This window comes from Zingiber officinale, chromosome 4A (assembly GCF_018446385.1).
Source record: "Zingiber officinale cultivar Zhangliang chromosome 4A, Zo_v1.1, whole genome shotgun sequence".
Lineage (NCBI taxonomy): Eukaryota > Viridiplantae > Streptophyta > Magnoliopsida > Zingiberales > Zingiberaceae > Zingiber > Zingiber officinale.
Window position 1 is genome coordinate 57,099,355 of NC_055992.1, and position 6,470 is coordinate 57,105,824.

Consider the following 6,470-nt stretch of genomic DNA (forward strand, 5'->3'; position numbering starts at 1 on the left):
CTCAGCCTTTCCGTTGGCAATGAAATTGGCTTGCTCCTTCTTGTTCCATGTGTTTTCTTCTTTATCTTTTGGCGCTGCAAAACCATATTTCATTGTAATAAGAATATCAAAATCTGTTTTAAAAAATACCTCCATTTTGCGCTTTCATATGGCGAAGTCTCCGTCGAACTTCGGGGATGAATGTTCGCTTCTGCCATCGTCTTGATCGTAGTAATTCAGTTGGCGGTTAGTCCTTCTGAGGCGATCAGGCTCTGATACCAATTGTAGGTGCAGCGGAGGCCGGCAAGAGGGGGGGTGAATTGCTGAAAACAAAAATAAAACTACCCTCCTCGGATTTCAACTCAATTAATGCAATAGTAAATAAAATAAAGGCAGAAATAAAAGTAGAAACAGAGTTTAACCTGGTTACAACCAAGAGGGTTGTTAATCCAGGGCAGTAAGAAAACACACTAAGAAAATTCTCCTTTACTAAAGGAGGAGAATCCTTTTACACTCTAATGGCTCAGAACTACTGCTAGGAAATGCTTATAGAGTTAAATATGGAAGTTGTTTTTAATTCCTAGCTCCAGGGGTCCTTTTATAGCCCTTGGAAATTCTATCCCAAAGCTCCAAGGCACCTCCATTGAGGGTCTAAGGCGCCTCCAAGCTGGGTCAGCGGATAAAACTTTATCCGTGCACGAACGGTCTATTAGACCAGGTTGAAAGCGCCTTAAACAAGGCTGAAGGCGCCTTCAACTAGCTTGAGGCGCCTTCAACCTGATTGAAGGCGCCTTCAAGCTGGAGGCGCCTTCAACCTTGTTGAAGGCGCCTTGAGTAGTGATTCCAGCACTGCTTTTTTCCGGCTTTGGCTTCCGATGCTTTGATCTTTTGGGTGATTGCGGCCAACCAGAATAGGGCTCACCCGAACCCAATTCCCGGCCTTCTCCTCGAGCAGCCTTTCGTCCTGACTTAACGTCCCTTGAACGCCGCGCACGCTCTTCACGCCCACCGGAGTACTCTTCCACAGCTCTCTCGTCCTTCGGACGCACTGAGCCCGTCGGCTCCCTTCCCGTACTGTTCTTCTCGCTAGCTGCGTCTTCCGCTCGACTTCCTGTGCTCCTAAGCTCCTGCACACTCAGACACAGGGATCAAACTCAAAGCAGGACCAAACCAACTTGGTTGATCACATCGAAACACCACGGGATCCAACAGGTTTAACACTATATTTACCTTCTCCTCGCTCAACCCTACCAATTGATTTTTATTTTGCTCAAATCCAAATACTCTTGGTTCATCAGTGTGTTTTGGTCAAAATGCACTAATCAATTATGAAAATCTAGTACGTACACATGCTCTATTGTTGGTTGCTTTTTGAATTTTAACACCACTAATTCTTACAATGTAACTTTGCTAACTTAGTTTGGAATTGATTTTTCAGGGATGATCATATTTCTGGAGAAATTCTCTCTAAAATATAGAATATGCTTGATGCCAATTTTGTTGTGAAACAGGGAGCTAACATAGTAGTACTATCTAGAGCTAATACTCAATCTACTTCTGAGTATACTGGTGTGGCTAACACAAATATAAATACAAGCAATTTGGCCTTTGATTTAAATGATGAAGGAAGTTACCTAGAAGATGAGGTTCAAAATCTTGGTACAACACTTGTCGAATACTTTGATTCTACTTGGAGTGAGGAGGAAGAGCATCATATCCATATTTTAGAGGAATTACAATGCAATATAGATGTACAAAAGTTCTTAGCTGATGATATGCATATTCAATAAGTTGAATTCCCCCATAGCAATACAATGACTTAGAGGAAGAGTTTATAATTGTTGATGATCCAAATATTTGAATTCTCGATTGTTACAAAGGCCTATTGGAGAGGCAAGAGATAAGGATGAATTTTATGTTGGATAGATTTTTCCTTCTCGACAAGAGTTTAAGAATGTACTTATGAAGCATACCGTGAATAAAAATATGAGATATGACCCAGTTGAAACCTGGATAAATAAAGTAAAAGCAGTCTGCTTTAACCAACCATGTACATGGAGAGTGGTTGGGATGCGTGATTTGGAGTTTAGGGTTACAAAATATGTAAAGGAACACCAGTGTAGCACCGTAAAGGAAAGTGTTGATCATCAAGTTTGTTCTTCCTCATTTGTAGCATCTTTTATTAAAGAGCAATTTGTTTCTAATGAATAGTACAAACCAAGTATGATTATATTTGATATAAAAGCTAGGTTTGGTGTGACCATATCATGCAGAAAAGCATACATAGCTTGGGAGAAAGCGATGAAAAAGGTGGTTAGAGATTATGATGAAGCATATAGAGATCTTCCACTATATCTGCGTGAGTTGAGAGTCAAGGATCCTGAAACTTATGTGACACTACACAAGAATGGTAACAATAAGTTCCAGCGATGTTTTTGGGTTTTGGTACATGTCGAAGAGTATTTAGGTTGTATCTAATCAAATTGATTGGAATTGATGCCACACATCTAAGAGAAAAGTATCCAGATGTGTCGTTAATGGCTACAGTGATCGATGGTAATGGGAATGTCCTCCCAGTTACCTTTGGAATCACTGAAGTTGAATGTCCTCCCAGTTACCTTTGGAATCACTGATGCATGGGAGTGGTTTTTGGATCATACAAACAGATTCTTAGCTATCGATGCACAGTCAATGAGCGTAGTATCTGATAGGCATCATGGCATTATATCAGCAGTCAGGAAAGTCTACCCAACCGCCCATCATGTTTTTTGTTGTTACCACATGTCTTACAACATGATAACAGATACTAGAAGTAAGTTATCTTTAGGCTTATTTTGGGTAGCAATATGAGCAAACATAACACTGCGGTATGATCTCATAATGCGGTCCATGCTTGAAAAACATCCAAATGCCCATAAGTGGCTTCAAAACATTGGCCCTAAAGATGGTCTAATGCACACTTTAGTGGGAGAAGGTACATAATACTAACCTCTAATTATGTAGACAGTTTAAATACTTTGTTTAAGTATACACGTGAACTTCCCATAAACATGTTAATTGATAATACCAAAAGAAAAGTAACTCAATAGTTCTATAATCGGAGGGAGGGAGGCTCGAAATGGGAGGGTGTTTTGACACTAATGCTACTATAGATATGGATTCAAGGAGAGATAAAGCTAGATCATATTGTTGGTGTGGTTAGCACTAACAGTCTAACTCAAGTTTTGATGAATGACAAAATTAGGTTAAGTTAGTTTCATTGTTATCTAACACTCTGAACGAGTGTGCAAGAGAAGCCTAGACAGGTCGACGGGTTGACCTGATGTCTGGCACAAAGCCCAGCTAGGTCGACGGGCCGACCGGATAGCTGGCACAAAGTCCAAACTGGTCGATAGGCTGACCGAACGTTTGGCACGAAGTCCAGCTAGGTCGACGGGCTGACCAGATAACTGACACGAAGCCCAGACAGGTCGAAGGGCTGACCGGACGTCTAGTAGGTAAGTGAAGGTAACTCACTGGAGGGCAGTGACTGTGAGGATGTGTTCCCGGGAAGGGAACATTAGGCACCGGTCCGACTTAGATCCATTTCGGATATCTAAGTCGAGATCGTGACTAGATTCCGGTCTCGAGGAGATGGAATCTAATTACTACTCTATTCTTTAACTGTGCTAACACTTTATTTTGCAGGGTAGTTTGTATTTTGCCTCGGACTAACTCTTTTTTGCAGGTTGCTGAAAAGTGGAGGTCCGGGCGCCCGGAAGGGATCCGGGTGCCCGGAATGCAAAATCTATCACCAACGAGCTTCACCACGTGGAGCGCCCTGGTTGGCTTGGCTACATCACATTCAGGGCGCCTGAAGGGATCCAGGTGCCCCGAACCTCCTATATAAGGAGGGTAAAGGCTGGAGCCAGAGAAGAACAACAAACGATCTGCTCTCCTGTGCTCCTGCGACGCTCTTCCGACAAAGTGCTACTGTTTTCTTTTTCAAATTATTGTCGGTACTCTTTCCTTAAAAGCATTTGTACTTAAAACTTGTAATATTTTATGAATTGCTAGTGGATTGCCCAATGTAAGCACTCGACGAGTACATGCCTTGGAATAGGAGTCGACATAGGCTCCAAACCAAGTAAATTGATTCTGTGTTAGAGTTGTTGTGTTTTTTTTGCTTATTCCGCTACGTACTTACTCGAATTTTTTTAAAAATCACTATTCACCCCCCTCTAGCGAATTCTCAATCCAACAAGTGGTATCAGAGCAGGTACCGCTCTGATTTGGTGCAACCACCAATTCGACAGGGGTGGAATTCTTTTCTATTTTTTTTTGGTTCATTTTTTTCTTTTGGTTTTTTTCATAATATTCCAAACTAGTATTATTACCTTTTTAGAATTTTTTATTGTAATTTAATCTGAATTGGTGCAATACCAATTCAGTTGATTTCTTTTATTTTATTCCGCACTGCTTAATCCAAGACCAAGTCTTGGGACCCCTCGTCTATTTGTTTAATTGTGTGCAGGTTAAAAAATGTCTCAAGTTGAAGGGTTCAGCACAGTACGCCCTCCCCTATTCAACGGGGATGATTTCCCGTACTGGAAGAAGCGGATGGAGGTCTACCTGAAGATAGATTTCGACCAATGGTTTAGCGTCACCAGAGGCTACAAGGTGTCGGTCGACAACTCCGGAATTCCACTGGACCCAGAACAGTTAACTCCGGACATGAAGAAAAAAGCGTCAACAGACTTCAAAGCACTCAACACGCTACAATGCGGACTAACGAAGGAAGAGTTGAACCAGGTAGGACCACATCAAAATGCTAAAGAGTTATGGGACAAGCTGATCGAACTACACGAAGGAACAAGCGACGCCAAGGTAACGAAACGCGACCTTCTTTTAAACAGATTATTTAATATTAAAATGTAGGAAGGAGAAACGGTGAGTCAGCTTCATGTAAAGATCAAAGACATCCTCAACAAACTCCATGCAATAGGACATCAAATGGAGAATCGCGATCTAATCAGGTATGCGTTAAACGCTTTTTCACGTAATAATTTGTGAGCATCTATCGTGGATGCCTACAAATTTTCAAAAAAATTATCTAAGTTAAAATTAGATGAATTATTTTGTGAATTAGAATTACTCGAGCAAACTAACATCGGGACCAAGAAAGGTATTGCCTTATTTGCAGGTTCCTCCAAGGAAAGAACAAAGACCAAGTCTGAACATGAAGATGAATCTGACCAGGATTCTGAAGACGAAGAGTACCTGGTGAACCTGCACTACAACAAAATCGCTCATAGACATCGGTTTTCCACCGGTGTCTATTTGATTTTCGACCGATGTCTATGAAGCCGATGTTAAAAGTTTGTCATTTTAGACATCGGGTTAAAACCGGTGTAGTATCACTTAACGACACCGGTTTTCGAATCGGTTATTAACCGGTGTAGTATCACTCAACGACACCGTTTCATACACGGTGTAAAACCGATGTAATATTGTATGTTAATAACACCAGTTTTGGCAGCGGTAAATGACCGATGTAATATTACTTTATAACACCGATTTTACATCGGTGGAAAACCGATGTAATATGTATTTTTTTTAACAGCACAGATTTGATTTTAAAACCGACAATAACAAAAAAAAAATACACAAATATTCACAAATTGTACAAATATTCTTCATTCAATAATATCCATAAAATACACAAATATTCACAAATTATATAAATAATCTTTTTACAACAATATCCATAAAATACCCAAACATTCTTTTTACATCAAAAGCTAGCTAATAGATATCAAAATCAAGGTAGAACATTTTTTAACACATCAAGGTAGAACCGCACTTCAAATGTAATCTAGCATGCATTCAGCCCACTCGAACTGCATTTCATCAATTTCAACTCTGGAGTATTTGAGATTTGTAAACTGTAAAAACACAAAAATCCACCCTATGTCAAATAACTAAAACAAATGTGTACATGTATCAAATAAAAAATATAAGATCACAAGTGCTTGTCATAAACATGCTTACCAGCGTGTTGAAACCTATTCTGTGAATGGTGGCTTCGAATGAACTTCACGAGCAAGGCCAAAATTTGCTATCTTCACAAAGTCCTTGGTTACCAATAAGTTCTCTGCAAAGGTCATAATCTAGTTTAATAAAATGCTAACTTCACCAGAATAATTATAGGTGCATAAATCACATTTAACAAAATAAATGCTAATCCTAGATAACAACGTTGTAGGAATAGATCTGTTAAGAGCACACAAATGAATCTTTATAGGGATATTTGGTTAAAAGCGGAACTAAAGAGGTACACCTACCTCCCATGTCAATAAGTCACTTCCTCGAGTTGGATATGGCTTTTGCAAATCTAGCTCCATATAGAAGGTGTAGAGTTTGATATCTTGAAGCTGCAAATCCAATCAGAAGTAGGATTAACGTGGTAAGCAAGACATTGAAAATCCCATTAATAGACACATATTGGCCAT

At 39.9% G+C, this 6,470-nt stretch overlaps 1 long non-coding RNA gene across 1 annotated transcript; it reads right to left on the reverse strand.

Annotated features, from left to right (window-relative positions):
* Positions 1–5,861: 5,861 nt before the first annotated feature.
* On the reverse strand, positions 5,862–6,470 carry LOC121973310. The gene is made up of 3 exons (XR_006109501.1): positions 6,303–6,470; positions 6,010–6,112; positions 5,862–5,903 (listed from the first exon to the last, which is right to left on the reverse strand). It is a non-coding gene; the product is annotated as an uncharacterized LOC121973310 (long non-coding RNA).